The 17,285-nt window shown below is 38.8% G+C and overlaps 1 long non-coding RNA gene across 1 annotated transcript in view; it reads left to right on the forward strand.

Moving 5' to 3' along the window:
• The window catches only part of LOC131482194 (uncharacterized), a 241,024-nt gene extending 224,051 nt beyond the window's left edge, over nt 1-16,973 (forward strand). The window contains exon 3 of the long non-coding RNA XR_009246798.1: nt 16,888-16,973. This is a non-coding gene — a long non-coding RNA (uncharacterized LOC131482194). The remainder of the gene's footprint in view (nt 1-16,887) is intronic.
• The last annotated feature ends 312 nt before the right edge of the window (nt 16,974-17,285 follow it).

Consider the following 17,285-nt stretch of genomic DNA (forward strand, 5'->3'; position numbering starts at 1 on the left):
TCATGCCGTCTCGGTACTCATCCCACAACAACCTGTTACGACTCCATGGAAGGTTCTCTTTTAGGGGTGAGTAACTTCCATGACCAAGCGCCTAAAGAAGACCCCGTAGTTTTCACACAACTACTCCAGCACTCTTTGTCACTCCCACAGCTTGTGTTTGACCCCGATGTCTTCATCATCATTAGTTCTAAGCTGTACTTCACAGTGACCTTAATAAAAATGTGAAAACCATAACACATACATTATCCGCTAGGTGTGTTAATTAGTCTTCCATATGACATCATCTCTGCTCCTGGGATCTTTTATGGCTCCCATATATCTTAAAGGAAAAGATTTAGCAATTTGTTACATACTATATAAAATTCTGTTTGGTTTGCCAGGTCCAACCAAAAAATATGTATACTCTGCAGAAACATAACCATGTATTTATGATGGGAAAATTAATACAGGGCAGCATTAAAGGATATGGATCTGTTAAATGTGCACTTGGAAAACAAAAAATTAGTTTTTCATGATTAAAATCATTTCAATCTAGTTCAGTCATTTCATTATATAACTTTAGAATATGTTAATATTTAAAGTTTCACATATAAGGGCAACATTAAACATACATATAATATTGTTACCTTTGAACTCACTTGCTAGGTCTTTGAAAGGATCTGTTACTGTTCCTGATATTCATTTGGTATTCATTTAGTATACACACACACACACACACACCCCAAATGAATATATGAGACAGGTATTATTTCATTTGGGTTTTTTTCCTCATTTCTTTTTAAATAAATTAATTTTAACAGTTCCATAGGCTCTGGGATTCCCATACCCCCTCTCAAAATCCCCCACACACTGATTTCCTCTATATTATTACAATAGTATAGTCCTTCATGAACAGTCATAAGTCCATCATTCTGCTTTGTAAATGTATCCTGACCTTGTAAATGTGGACAGTTTCAGAGAGTCCAGCATCCTGTTATCAAGATGCATTCAACAGTTTCATTGGGAGTCCATCTTTGATTGGAAGTAGAGATGCGTATTGTATTGTATCTTCACATCTGGATATGATAGTCTCTATCACACAGTTACTATATATCCCCCTAAATGAAAAGCCATAAAACAAAATCAACATTAGGAAGAAATATAGAAAATTTACAGCAACATTTAATAATAATATGCTACTAAATGGCCAATGTATTGCTGAAGACATGAAAAAGAAAAATTAAAAACCTTCTTGAAGAAAATGATGCTACTGTATGACCTATAAGTCACTAAGAAATTAATAAGAAAAAAACTTTTTAAAATAAATTAAAATAAAGCCAAAAAATCAAAACTCATGATATGTAACACAAACAGTCTTGAGAGGAACAGTTGTAAAATCAGGTTATTACCAAAAATAGAAGTGTCTCAAACAAATGATCTAATAATGCATCTTAAGGCCTTATTAAAAAAGAAAATATAAATGGAAAATAAGAAATGAGACAACACAGCAAAAATGAATGGAATTGAAAATAAAAGCTACAAATTGCAACCAAAATAGAGCCATTTTTTTTTTAAAAAGATGAGCAAAACAGACGTTTAGCCAGACTAGCAAAATAAAGCAAGAGGGAAAAAACAAATAAAATTAGAGATTAAATAGAAAACATCCCAAGAAACTAGTAAGTTGATCCCTTCTTGCTGAGCGGATCATTTGATAATTATGTGGTGTTCTTCTTCAACTATCTTAATATTTTTCATGTCAACGTGTATATTATCTGGTATAGGAATGACTGCACTAGCTCATTTTTATATTTCATTACTCTAGAATGTCTCTTTGCATTCTTTCATTTTCAGTTTCCACGTATCTTTGTTGATGAGAGATGTCTCCTGTATGCAATAGATAGGTGTACTTTGTTTTTTAATCCAGTCTGTTAATCTATGATGCTTCATTGAGTAATTTAAGTCACTTCAGGGCTTAAATTCAGGGTTAAAATCAATAGGTAGTAATTTGGTCCTGCCATTTTAGCAATGGGTTGTTCATTGTTTGATTATTCTTCCTTTATTGTTTTGTTGGGATGTTCTCCACATTTGCCTTTGGTTTGGGTAGATTCTATTCCTTTTCTCTGTCAATAAAACATTGTTAAAATCATTTGTAGGACTGGTCTAAAAGAGGCATACTCTTTTAATTTTTCTTTACTGTGGAAGAATTTTATTTCATTCTGAAAGAAAATGGAAAGCTTTGCTGGGTAAGTTATTCTGGGCTGATAATTTTTCCATTTTAGAATTTGGAATATGTCACTCAAGTCTCTTCTGGCCTATAGGGTTTCCTGTGAGAGGTTAACAGTAAGTCTGATTGGGGTTCCAATATATGTTAATTGATTTTGTTCACGTGCATATTTAAGGGTCTTTTCCTTGTGATCAACTGAAGAGAGCTTAATGATCATGTGCCTTGATGAAGACTGCTTTTGTCAACCCTATTTGGAGTTCTGTGCCTCTTCAGTATTTAATTTCTCAATTCTTTTAAATCAGTGAAGTTTTTTTTTCATTATTACATTGAATACATTTTTAAACCAAGGTTCTCTTTCTGCAGCTTCTGGAATTCCCGTAGCCCTTATATTTGGCTTTTTAATAGAGTCCCTTAATTCTTTTTTTTTTTTTTTTTTTTTTTTTATTGTTAATTATTTTGCATTATGTGACAGTTTCATAGGCTCTGGGAATCCCCCCCTCCCTCCCCCTCCCCTCCCCCCGGTGGATTCCTCCACCTTGATGCAGTATTACAGTTCAAATTCAATCAAGATTCTTTCATTGCAAACATATACCAAGCATAGGGTCCAGCTACTTATTGTCCAGATTGGTTGAACAGTTTCTTGGGGAGACCTTTTCTGGTCTGAAGTTTGAGCTGGCAGAATATCATCACAGTCAATTAAGAGTCCCAATATAACATCAACAGCAATTTGCAATGTTATGGAATTGACATGGTTTTGAGTAACCAGTGTATTAAAAAGAAAAAAAAAAAAATAAGGAAAACAAGTCCTAGCCACAACCTATGATTAGCTCATTGACATTTCAATTTAGTTCATATACAGGACCGGCTGCTCTATACCTTAAAATGGCCATAAGGCACCATTCAGCTGTTTCGTGTCCATTTCATCTTAGTATTTAGCCAGTTGTTGTGTTGAAGTAAAATTTTGCTGATCTTGGCAGATTTTAGGATAATCCAGACTGGCTTGTAACTCTAACAATTAATTCTTAAATGCATTTTTTTAAAGTTTGACTCAGTTCCTCTTCCAGCTTTTTAAATATCGCCTTACCCCTGTTGAAGGAAATGTCTTCCAATTCTGAGACTGTACAGCCTTTCTCCCACTCCCAGTTCGAGCTGTGCCCAGGATTAGGGAGATGACTGCTGTCCTAAATCACTGGGTTGTCATCCATGCTTGTCTTGCAGGAACCTACTGGCCATTAGGTCTGAAGGCCACCTGGACCTATTTTGGGTGAAACCCGTAGGATGCCAAGTTGGTACTGTTTTCCCTGTGGAACCAGTGCAATGTGTCAAGCCAGAAATGAGCTTGTTCTTGGCTTAGTATATGTACAACTTGCTGATGTCCTCCAACCTCACAGCCTTTTCCTCAGTACACAAAATGGTACCTGATGTGTCCCTGGTGGGGGTCTGAGCTGTGAAATCCACCCCGTTTCTATACCTGCCTCCTTGGCCTCTGCCTCTCTGCTTCTGTTTATGGTCAGATCAAGCAAATCAGGAGGACAGGCAGTTGTATGCTTGATTCTCCTCCTAAGCTCCTGGTGAAGTACCCTTGCTGCCTTGCTGCTGGTGGAGATCTGATTGCCAACCACCACTGGGGTATCTGGTCACTGCAACATCACTCGTGTCTCTGCTGCTTCCTGGTGTTTATGGGTCCTTCAGGCATCCCTCTGCTGTCATCCTTGCCTTTCCTATTTCTTAGGATCGTGGCTCCTCTGCTTCACCCTGGCTAATAATTTTCCATCTGTTTAAATGTGTGCTTACCCTATTCTACCATCTTGTTTCTCCGACAAGTGTTCTTTCAGATAGCCCCAATAGTATCATTAGAAATGCATGCATTTAACAGTTATGGAATGAACACTTTCTAGGTTCAAAGCTAGGCTCTTACAAAGCTAAAAGATGCATCTTCATCTGTTTCTGATCAACTGACTGCACTGTAAGTTATTCAAAGTGAAGAACTGTCTCTATCTTGTTAGTGTGAACCTTCTTATAACACCCTGTGTGTATTAAGCATAACAATTTCCCGAGGGCATGTGGGTGATTTAAACAACAAAATAAATGTAATCCTTCTTTCCACTGAGAATTTTAACATATGGTCCTTATTATCCCAAGAGGTGATAAAAACAGAAACCATAATTGTGTTCAAAGAGGCTGAGAGGAATGTATGGAAGCCATGGAATGCCATAGACACCCCTCATAAACCCCATAAGTAACAAGGAGGCTAAATTTGTGGTCTCTTCACTTTGAACCCTATTAGACTCCTTCCATATATATATATATATATATATATATATATATATATATATATATATATATATATGCCTACTGTATGCTCCTGGTCGGCCCCAACTTAAGTAAGTGAATGCTTAATCAACATTTCTTCTTCCTATAATTCCTGCAAAGGAGGTAGAGCTGTTTCTGTAATGGTAATAAAGACCTTGGTATGCTTTCGCTACCTCTCATGTTTATAGCCAATAGGCCAAAATGAAAGTCAGCCAGCTTCCTAGGATGAGGGCAAGAGCCACACTCATGAACCAGAAGTCAGGCTTGTGGCCCAGCAGGAAATGACTCTCACAGGCAGTGTGCCATGTTAACCCATGAGACTCTGCTCCTGTAAATATCGTTCAGAAAACATCTCTACCACCTGACACAGTTAACTGACCCAGGAAAGAGGCATGAGTAAGTGTCAAGGTAGCCTCATGTCTCCATGCCAATACTAAATTACTGTCCCACCTTGGAATAGGATTCCATAATGATGTTTTATAATGTAATAAAAATAATGCACAATGACTTTTTATGAAGAATTAGGGAGCCACTGGACATAGAATTCCAGGTACTGGGCTTGTTAAAATTGGTTTTAAAGTTGCAAGGAAATGCACTCACGGAGACCACAGAACTATTGCCACAGAAGGAATTTGATGGAGTAAAGTTGCCAAGTAATGGAAACAAGGTGCTAGAACTTGTTATTGTGTTAAATTGTAGGTAAAAGAAAAGATTTGGATTTGAAAACTAGCATAATAATTAGTTTGACCAGATTTTTTTTTTGCTTGTTTGCGTTTTAGGCATCAGATCAATAAAGAAGCATTAATAATTAAATACTTGGATAAATATACCAATCCCTGATTAGAGTTGTGAGTACTAAATTGCTTGTGCCAAATTTTATAGTCTCTAATCTTCCCAGTTGTACTGAAGGGCTGACCTGTGATATGCTGTGGATTTGGTGGAGAATATGATATTCTTGTAGACAGAGTTCTTGAAAAGTCCCAGAGCAGATGTCTAATGGGAGCATCATAGTAAGGGACAAGTATATCTGATTTAAGAGAACTGTATCTCTTTTGGCCTCCTCCATATTCAGCTTGGAAGAGCACAAAAAAATGAGGGAGAACAGAGCATTTTGTACACAAGAGAATAACTTATTCCTACTTGGTAGTTGGAGGAAGACAAGGGAAAGTTTGATGAAAACTTGACCAGGGTCATATATTCTGTGAGGAACTGGAAGGATGCTGGATATGCAATGGACAGACAAACCTCCTAATTCCCTCCTGGCTAGTCATAAATTATCCTTTGCAGGGTTTGTCCTTCATTGTATATCTAGCGCCCATTCAGATGTTATGCCTTTCCCCAAAGCTGGGGAAAAGAGGTGGAAATCAACAATGCTCTTTAGCAAGTCCTTAGACCAAAAAGGTGTGCAATGATGTAAGTTCACCAAATAACCACATCCCAGGAGGGAAAAGGACTGTGACTTCCCTGTGTCAGTGTGCTGGGGAGCATCCTTTGTCATGAAGAGTCAGTTCTGTCTGAATCCACGTTTCCTGTGAAGCCTTCTGGCTGGTTTCCTGAGGGCCCCTTCCCACCAGGAAGGAAGTTGACTGTGTCCACATTGATCTGGTCTCAAGCCAGGTACACCTTATGCGTAAAAATAAGACAGCCACACCTACCACTATTTCATGTCCTTTCCATTCTTTCCTTTTCTTTTCCTGTTCATTTTCTTTTTATAAATATCTTGTTGTTCTTCTTTTTGATATTAACAACATATAGATTGTCTATTACTCATTTCTTACTTCCATTACTATGTTTACTTCCCAGTTACTCAGAAACGTCTCTACAAGTTCAGTAACTTTATATACCTCAGCATTCTTATTTATCTTCTTTAAATCAGAGTTCCCAAATTTTGCTGTGATGTCTGGGACTCTTGATTGTTCTAACCATGCACTGCATTGAACTATTACATAACCAGGGTCATTGGGGTGACTTTGTTCTACAGACCCATAAAAACTTGAAGTTAAAAATCTCGTTGAGGAAATGTGATTCAGTGTTTCTAAATCGCACATTCTCCTCCATGCCCCTAGAATAATAAGCATCTTGCAGGAAGAATTTATTCTACTATTGAAAGTGAGACATGCCAGTATCCTCCACAGAGTCTCAATGCTGAAGATTTGTTACTGCTTGCTTTTGTTAGTGTTTCCCAAACTTACTTTCCCCAGCGGGTAACTCTGTCTTTATTTTCCCCTAGTAACTATTGGTATCCCATCATCATCTTTTGAGAAGCTCTATGGGGAATAATGACTTAATATAACACATTGTTCATGCTGATGTCCTCTTTCAACCCTCCAGATAGATTCTTATCCGTATCAAAGTCCACTTTGATATCTCAAGGGGTGTGGAGTTCACTACCCCCCAGCACAGGCTTGATCTATTATTAAATGTAGTTATGACGATATTGTGCTCTGCATCGTCTTGCCAACATCGGTGTCCTTGGTTTTAGTTGCTGTGGTCACGTAGTCTTTCAGCATAGCTGTTCTATCCCTCCTCAGCCTCTACTTCTTTCAACTTGCTCTCTTTCATATCATGCACTAATTCACACTTCCTTGGCCAGGTGCCTCCCTCACCTAAGATCTACCCATGAAGATTTTTCTACATAGTTTTCATATGCCTAGATAGCCTTGAAAATCCTGAAGGCAAGCAAAATTGTCTTCTTTGACATCCCTCTTTCTGAAATGTCCTAAGTTAAAGGTAGGAATTTGTCCGTTTCTGTCAAATTTTCAGGTCTTAAGAAATTGACTGTATTGATTTAACTGCTTAACAAGAAGTTCCTCTCCCAAAATATATCACACCCTCTATTTTACTTAATTCTCAAGATCATTTCAACAAATCTTCAGACTACTAGCTGATTTGTTAAATTATATCATCTTCCAACCTACATACCTAGTCTTGAATAATGAGCTTAAACAGATTCCATCTTTGGTTTTCCTTGCAGCCTTCACACAACATCTTAGAAACCTGAGACTAGCCTTTTTATAACATACAAGGAGTCTACCTCACTCTTAGAAAATCTAAGAAACTTCACATCTTAACAGTCATAAATAAATACTATTAAAATTTTTTTTATTATCGGTTTTATTTTAGTGAAAGAAATACAGACAGACCAAAAAAAAAAAAAAAAAAAGAAAAGAATTTCTTTACTGATTCACTCACTAAATGCCAGCAACAGCCCTGGCTGGGACCAAACCCAGGAGTGAGAAACTCAGTCCAGGTCTCCCGGATGTGGGTGTCAGAGAGCCAGAACTTGAACCATCAGCTGGTGCCTCCAAAGAAGGAAGCTGGAACTGGATGATGAGCCAGGAGTCAAACTTAGACACTCCCAGGAAACATCCTAAGCACTGCACCATGTCTATCAGAAGAACCTGACAAATGGAGGCCAGGCAAATTCATCTGAGGTTGTCCAAGCACATAAGAGCCAGCTCAGGACTGAACCAATCTGATCCTATGATGAAAATCTAACCTGCTAAATTATGCCTCAGCTGATATAAGTATAGTTTCAGTTTTCTGTATCTTAGTGTATTATTTGGAGACTTAAATGTGGCTACAATGGGCCCTTTCTCTCCCTCTGTCTTTTCCTGCCTTCTCTCCTTTCATCCTGTCCTTCATTCCTCTCTTCCACCTTGCCTTTCTCTCCCTCCTCTTGGCTTTCCTTCCCTGCCATTTCTTCTTGTTTCACCCATTATTGAGTATCATCTGTCTCTCCTCCTTCCTTCTGTTCTCATCTGTTCGGGATTTTATAATAGCATGTTTACTCTATTCCCCTCTCATGCATCCTTTCTTCCTTTCTGAATTGCACATGTGAGCCCCTGCTACCATGGTCTATAATGTAAGGGACTTGGGGCTAAGTCTCAGGAGATGTCGGTTCTTGTCTCCGCTCTGCCAATTGACTCGTGATGCTGAGTACTTGGCTTCCATATTGTCTTTCCAGGAGAAGTTCCACATATCACAAGCATGTGTTGTGTGCCAAGTTCTGAGGATACAGAATTAACATGTAGCTATTATACATTGAATTCTATTATTTCTCTAGTTTTGTCCCATCTACTTTACATAACTCCATAATTTATGTATTATTTATTTCAACAAAAATCATACTTGATAAAGTGTTTCATTCCCACTTAACAAGGGAAGAAAACAATGTTCATAGAAATTTTACATCCATGGTAGTAGTAAATGACTGAGCTGGAAATTCAACCAAAGTCCAATGATTCAAATTCCAATGCTGTGACTCACTCACCAATGTGAATTCCACAAATATGTTGTAATAATTTAAGGTGTCACAAGAGAAAAGCACTGCTGTGATCAAACAAGTTTGAAATATCCTTGGTTAAACAGGATTCCACTACCAGATAGGAAGTGACACATTTGTGATTCAAGAGAAGGGGCATGAGACATTACATTGATGGTCTTTCTGCTATACCACAGTGTCTTGTGGTTGGCTTCGAGGGCCAAATATACCAATATATTTTAGCTTTGGAAACATATCCATATTTCTAACTGAACGGGGACCAAAGACATGAGTAAGAATGCATGCTTATGCTAAATAACATTGCAAATGTAAATGTCATGCATCCATTTTTCTTCTGAGGATAATTCATAACCACCAGGCGAGGGCATGCTTCAGCAGTGACGACAGCGAAACAATCCTTTGCAACCAATTGCCGCCTTTTTAGTAATTAACATGCTCCATATAGATTGAAAGGTCATTTCTTATCCCCTTTCTCTAACCATCTTATTATTTACCAAATAGTGTCACACTGTTGGAAATGTCACAGATTACACAGCACAAGGGGTGAGTCCATAAAATGATTCATGATGACTTAGTTCATTAAGAAAATTACAATTTGTTTTGATGCTAGATTTCTTCTGCTCTCAAAGAATTCTCTTTGATTAGAAAAGTGAATTATGTTGGCTTGTTTCTAAATTACAGGTGGCTTCTAATCAAAATAAACAGATAATGTGTCTTATCCTTAAGGATGTATTTCCGTTTGAACAACCATTAGAAATTTGGTAACAAAAGGTATGATGGTAAATGAAAAAAAAATGGAGTTGAATTCTGTTTCCTCTTCTCAGTCACTACTAACACATTATAGAATATCTCTGTTAAGCCAGTTTCTGTAAGCAGAGACCTTGGACGCATTTCTAAGTCCCCTTTTTTTCTTTTTTTCTTAAGCTTGACGCAACGTCAGGCTCTGCCTATTTGATCTTCTAAATTTCTTTTAAACCTGTCTTTGCTCTCCACCTTCATGGCTACTAATCCAACCTGTGTCAATAGACAGAACATAATCATTGCCCAATTAACGTGCCTTCTTCCAAACCATCCCTCACATCCTCCCAGGCACTGTTAGAATAATACAAATCACCAATGTATCATCCCTAATATTTTGTAAAATGCAAAATATATAAGCACTTATGAGAATGTACTTGGAAATTGCAACAATATAAGTGCTAAGAAGTTTTCTATATCATTTCTAAGTGCTTATCCTATTGCTGTACTCATCATTGATAATAAGCTCCGCAACATGGCTCTATTCTGAAGCTCACACTTGTATTATCAGTGAGCTAAAGAGATATAAAACTACAAAAGTCAACTGATTATGTCCCATCAACTCTTACCCATCATTAGTTAAGGGTCTGACTTTAATTCTCTGACCCTTGAGCAAGCCCAGCAACAGGGTTAAGTGCAGTCTAGTGACTGGAGATTGGTCTCATGCAGGAGGTAGCTTCCACGTGCTGAGCAAACTCTAGGGCTGACTCCTGAGATGGAAGGAAGAGATGTGGTGGGAATTGCATGGAACAGATGAAAGAGCAACTCCATCCCTACTACCTGCTAAGCATGCAACCTGTGTTCACTGAATGAAAGCAGATACCTCGTTACATACAGAATGCAGCAGTATTTCTTACTCCAGGAAAATTTCAGCTTTTGTTGTTGACCTTGGTAAACCTTCTCCCCTCTCTGAGTCTTGGTCCAATGCATCAAGTGAAAAGGAGTGGTGTTCCTGATTTCCACTAGCTCTGCAGCTGCAATATTCTGTGGTTTATAAGCAGAATGTAGGTTTCATCAGACTAAGATAGCACATTCTCAGCAAAAGAAATCACTTTTTTTTTAACCAAGAAATGCAATGAGTGTTTTAATAAGAAAATATGATCATTGGAGTCATGAGAATTAAGATCTTCTGTCTCTTTGAAAAAGAACATTAATTATTGCATAAATCACAGGTATATATAAACTGAAGTTATTTGCCATTATTGAAGAATCAAGTTAATTAGTGTGATGTTTGGATATAGATGTGGATCATGGTTAAAACACACATATACATATCTGAAAGGTAAAGAAGAAACCCATGAGCTGTACTTATATGATGGTTGGATAATGGGTGATTTTTGTTTTAAATTTAAACTTCTTTATATCTTTATAATCAAAATTAATACAAGAAATGGATTCATATTGATGAACTTAAAAGAATAATCAAAGAAGCAGCAGAGAAGCACTACCTGGCCCCAATAACCTCACTGACTCAGTTAAAAGAAAACAACCTCACAGAGGTATTGAAAGTTTGATGAGTAGAAAGTATTGAATGCAGGCCAATGCAGTGGTTAAGATGCCATTTGCATCCCACATTGAAGCTCCTGGGTCCAAATCCTGGCTCCATTTCTGATTCCAGCTTCTTGTTAATGTGCATCCTGGGAGACAGTCGTTATTGGAGGCCTAGATTGAGAACTGGGCTCCTGGCTTCAGCCAGGCCCAGCCCGGGCTGTTTGGGGTACTGAGTTCTGTGGGGAGAAGCATTGTGGACTCAGAGCAATGTTAGAGTGGCTACCCCGATGCTAGCAATGAGGTGCTCCAAAAAATGACCACACAAATACCATGTGCTCCTTATAATGTAGTACTGATATCAGCGTCTGAGACTGGTGTCTGTCCTCCTTCCCCTCGAATCGAACCTGGTCAAGAGGTGATAATGCATGACTTTCCTAGGCCAGTTACAAAACCTTGATACACAGACTTTATAGGAAACCTTTATCAATATCTTCCACTTGGCACTTACTTTTGGAAACCTGTGCTAAAGAAGCTTGAGCCAGTAGGTAAGAGAAGCTGTAGAGAGAGCTCACTTAAACACAAAGATGTAGCGCTGGGGACCCTCACCTGCTGAGGTCTTCCTCTGGTCCTCTTCCCTGCCTGGTGCCAGACGTGAGGTGAGGAAGGCTTCACGGTGACCCAAGCCCAGACACCATTTGACTGCCAACTCATGAGACTCCCAGAATGACAAGTGTAAAACTGCTCCCGAAGCCATCACACACAGAAAACGTGAATGGAGGTGAAGTTTTAAGCAAGTACATCTTGGGATGATTTGTTCTGCAGCAATACATAATTGGCCATATTTAAAAATGGGAAAAAATGTGAACGGATATATCACCAAGCTACTTCCAGTGAAGAGAACTTGTCCTCGTCATTCCTTGCAACCAAGGTGATACGACTGACGGAAGGTTTCTCTGTAGGCCAGCAGGGTTCAGAGAGGAAAAGCCAGCATGCTTTTCATTTTATTCTGTCCCGTGTAAACACGGTGCTCTAACATTATTAACAATGGCCAAGTAGAAATTAATCACTGGAAAAAGAGCCAGAACTTTAATTGGTGACTGTGAATGTGGACCTGGAATGCAGTCCTTTACACGCACAAAGCTGCACTGCTTTCACAGTTTGCCTCTGAAATCGCTTCCTATGACTAATTCACAGAAGCAGGCAGAGGCTCTGCTGACGACAGTGCCAAAACACCTCTGAAGGGGGTGAATGTGGATGGCTGCTTACTACTTACAGTTTATTAGAATTTAAAACTGTGCTTCATTGCATTGCTTTTAGAATTAATTGACAAATTCACTGAGTGCTTTGGTACCACATAAAAATCAATTTATTCTCATTTATAGTCCTTCATTTCTATCCATAACAATAGTTAAGAACATATGCTATCGTATTGATTCTGTGTAAACAATGGAAGAATTTAAGGTGAAGATTGTAATCTACGTCATTCAAAAACAAATAGCTGTATGTGATATAAGCATCCTCTAAAACAGAAACACCTGTTGGTGCATTCATTCAGGTGGGAGTGGGAGTGCATCTGCTTGTCTGAGTACATCCACGCTCACACATGCGCACTGTCAGGTGGCAGTGATACAGAACTTGCGTCTGTGGTCACCATCCTTATGAAATATGCAGTGTAATTGAAAAGCTAAACATTTATGAAAAACAGAATTGTGTTGACTGTGTAAAACAACTAGAAATTCTTTTGTGCCTAATTGAAGAATATATTAAAATAAGTATACTTAGGAAATTAATCTCACATCATTTACTAAAATGGAACTCTCTTGGGTATATGTCCAATCAAGTGTGTATGTGTATTCACCCACAGACATGTTTTAGAATGTTCTCAACAGCTTCTGAAATAAAAATGACATAGAAATTCCCATCAACAGTAGAGTGGATTTACAGACTGTGGAGTATCATATCATTGAAGACTGCCCAACAAGGAAAACAAAGAATCTGCATCTATACAGGATGGTATTTATAAATATGACCAACATAATGTTGAGTAAAAGCATTCCCCATGTAGTTCCATTTACATGAGCGAATGAAACCCACCCCATTAGAACTAAGCGTAATGATCACCCTTGGTAAGGAAATAACTAACCACGGGTGATGTGGCGTATCCAGGTGCTGAGATTATTCTGTCCATTTTATGCTCTGGGACTCTGGAACTTCTCACATGGATATGCCCATTTATTTTGTGCATTTTTCTGTGTGTCTGTGTACTTATGATCATTGTGGGAGATGCCATGGTCAAGGACTTCCTGTTCTAAGTTTAATCCAGGGGTCTTGAGAACAAAGACACAATAGCTTGGGACGAAATTTTTATCTACGTTTTCAACCTTATGTCCTTTCCTTCTCTGCCAGTCTCTGCCCAACTAAGGTAACTCTCATTCCTCAAGAACCTTACACTAATTTCCATTTTACAGGTTTTATAAAGGTAGCTTCTTTGCCTTCAATACTCGTCTATTCTTCCCCATGTTGAGTGACCTTTCTGATTGAAAGTATAGCCTCGGCTATAATGTTGCACTTAAATGATTTTCTAATCATCTTCAGTTGCTCTTTCTGCACTTTTTATTATTATTATTATTTTCCTAAGACTGGAGTAGTCCCTAACTATTATGGGTGCTACGTGCTGGGATAATGAATGCAGGACTGTATGCTAGAATAACCGTGCCTTGGAAGACATGTGTAACTAGATTAACAAGGCAAGAAAGATGTGGATACTTCATATTGGAGACAGCAGAGCTGCTCTGTATGTGAACACTGCAAGCAGGGTATGGAAATCCTGCAGTATTCTAGAGAATTAGAATGCCTATTGAAAATGGTGGTGGAGTTGGATAAAGGGAACTTTGGTCACACACATGCAAAACTGTTTTAAGCAAATGGGTGTTAAAGGTAATTTCCACACAGCAGAAGAATGCAGCTGCCGGCCTCACGGCTTGCATACCTTCACTCATTCATCCGCTTGTATCTCTTTGTTGACCAATGACTGTGCCAGGCATCATGCTGAGGGGTGGAGCCACGGCTATGAAGGACAGAAAGGACAAGTGTATATATCATTCAGTTAATTCACCCTCATTATCAAAACCAGGAAATTTATGTTGTTTCATCTGTTTTTTTATGTCTTTGGGATCTCCACTTTGTTTATATAAAACATTTCTAAATAATCCTTAAACCACATCTATTGCTTTGGCAATCAAATTTTTGGCTTCATTTTTCCATAGATGATACATTCTATTTTTTCTTCCTAGGGAGCAGTAATTACAGTAAGGGATGGTGGCGGGGGGCAATGCGAAGCTTTAGTAAAATTCATTCCCTATCTGAGGAAACAAATATATAGTTTCTGAAATTCTCCAGCAACGGTCTCTAACTTTCCATGAGAATAACTGAGAATGTCAAGAAGCGTGGCCAAGCATTATCTCTGCTTGGTTGATAAGTAGGTCACTAGGAGTGAAGTGTTATGGTGACAAAATGTGATGTATTTTATGTCCTTAGCATCCCTTACTGTCAAAAGTTAGTTCACCAGTTCTGGGGCATCTTTAAAAAATGTATGTGTGTATGTATAGATACAGATATGGATATAGATATAGATATAATGAAACTCCAAGCTCCCTGAAAACACTTCAGCTTACTTTCTTGTCCAATTTCCCACGTACTAATCACCACCATTCCAGAAAGAATCAACAGTTTTCTGCCATGCTCCCATACTTCGTATACATAATGATATTCTCACAGCGCTCTCATAAGCCTGTGCACAGTTATGTATCTCACTGCATTTAATCATTTGACCATGTACCTATCTCTCTGTCTTGATCTTAAACTTCTGGAGTGGAGTTTTAAAGATAACAATCTTTAATCTTTATGTCTCTGACCCCAGATCCATTGCACAGCCAGCACTGGAGATTGTGTGTGTGTTTGTGTGTAAGAATTTGTATTGAATGAATGTGTTCTCTTGGGCAATTTTCCTATTATTTCTCCAAAGACACACGTTTAAACTAGTCTACATCATGCTTGGCCTTGATTTTGCTCATTTGAATATTTTGGTTCCAAGTGGGCTTGCAAAGATTGTTGAAACGTTATGGAATCTCGACAGAGATCCTGTGTGTTGATGCTTTAATTGTGTGAGGAAAGATGCGCTGACAGAAGCAGGCACATTGCTCCAAACAGACGACAAGTTGATCTGTGTGATGTCACCCCTCCGGGAATCCCACTGTTTGCTCCGGAAGGGACTCAGTCTTTGAAAGTTGGTGTGACTGTCAGATGCTAAGCTGTCACTTTCTTCTCACATTTATTCTGAATGAGCACAATCCATCCATCAGTGCTTAAAGAGTTCTCCAACAGTACATTGACCTTGAATGCGGCACATTGATTTTCAGTAACACACTGCAAATAGGGTCGTTACTGAGTCACCCAACAGTGAATGTGATTGGGAACAGATTTCTGAAATTCCAATAGGGTGCCATCTGCCTTGGATGATGGATCAGCCTACTGTAAACCATCAATCCTTTCCAGGGTCTTGAAAATGGTGACACCTGTATGAAATTTATCATTATGTACACCACAGGCAAGGCAGGAGGCCATAACTGGCTTTTCCACAATGGTGGGGCTTCTTGGGTAAATGGTCTGTTTTGTTTGCAGCAGCATTTATTTACTGAATTGCTTTCTCTAGAAGGACCCGTGGCAGTGATGACAAAGATGTAAGCACTATAGGGAATTACATTTGCAGCAAGGATTGAGCGATAGATAAAAAGCCTATGTCTTAAGCTGTTGGGAGGTTAACACCAGATCAATTAAGGTGATTGTTTCTCAGATTGCATTGGACAGATGTACACACACAAAAGACACGTTAGCACAACTAAAAGAGAGGAACAAAGAGGAATTAACTGATGTTGAACTTTAAACTAGAAAATTATTTCATGTTATTTTGAGATGCTGAGTTACTGTAATGAAGAATTTTCTTCCCAAGTAAAGTGCCTGTGTCCTTTTATTTTATTATTATTTTCCATGATACACTTTTGTAATTATAGGGATTCCCCCTTCTATCTCTCTTTTCTTCCTCCCCATTTACTCTATACCCTACTGTTAATCTTGGGTATAAATAGAGTCCTCCCCCCCCCCCCCGACAACAGCTACATAGTTTTACGGGTCTTAGGGGTCATGCCAGCTTTTAAGTAATGCAGATTTTGGAATCTGTGCCTATTTTTTGGAAAAACATTAGTGTGTTATATTACTATAAGTAGTAATAATTGTCAGAAAGCAACTGCTGTGTGCTAGGTTAAATGACCTCTACAGGCATTGCGCTGGTTTCCTTCAACCACTCATTTAGGCATGGCTTTCTGTCCATCATACCGATCAGGAAACTGAGGGTAGGTCTTGGATGATCATCAACAGCAGAACAAAGTTTGGGCATCTGCTGTGTTCTCTAAGACTTGAATACCAGCATTTGTTTCCATGCACATGGCACAAACAGTCAAGCCATGAGCTCTTAGACATGTCACCTGGTCCTAATATCACCTACATCAAGAGTAGTGTGTTACAGCAGATTGCACACTGGGCCTTGTTCAAAAGGGTTAATTGATGCTGCTGGGCACATGCAGTTTGCAAAGTGCCCCCCGGAGAGTTGCCAAGCTCATTATTACCCCTCCTTAATTATAAGTTTCTTGAAGAGGGAAAGTGTTTAGAGGGGCTTTAGTATTATAATTGGTGTTTCAGAGTGTACACACCCCGACTCACCCGTCATCTCTCCTTGTTTCAGACGAAGCCAGGATTGCACAACCACCGTCCTCCCTGACCAGACTTAACAGTTACTATCCAGTCTAGCAGGACCTGCCATGATGATAGGTGAGTGCCAACACAGGTCAAAACTGCTGTTCACAGTAAGGCCTGGAAAATGCTCGTCTTAGTTTCTTGATAATTAAATCTTGCACTGGTGGGGGATTCAACTTCTATAGCCTGAGTGAGCTGCTTTGTGAATTCTGCTCATTCTTAAAAAGCTTTTCTGCCTGACTTACTTCTAGACCAGACATAAAGATATGGCCCCCAAATCTTGCTTCATTCATTCATTTACTGTCTCAACTCTCATATCCCTCTTCCAAATTCAAGTTTGGATTTTCAGAGCACTTTGCAAGCCTGTGAGCTACGAGGTATTTTTGC

Source organism: Ochotona princeps, chromosome 16 (genome assembly GCF_030435755.1).
Source record: "Ochotona princeps isolate mOchPri1 chromosome 16, mOchPri1.hap1, whole genome shotgun sequence".
NCBI lineage: Eukaryota > Metazoa > Chordata > Mammalia > Lagomorpha > Ochotonidae > Ochotona > Ochotona princeps.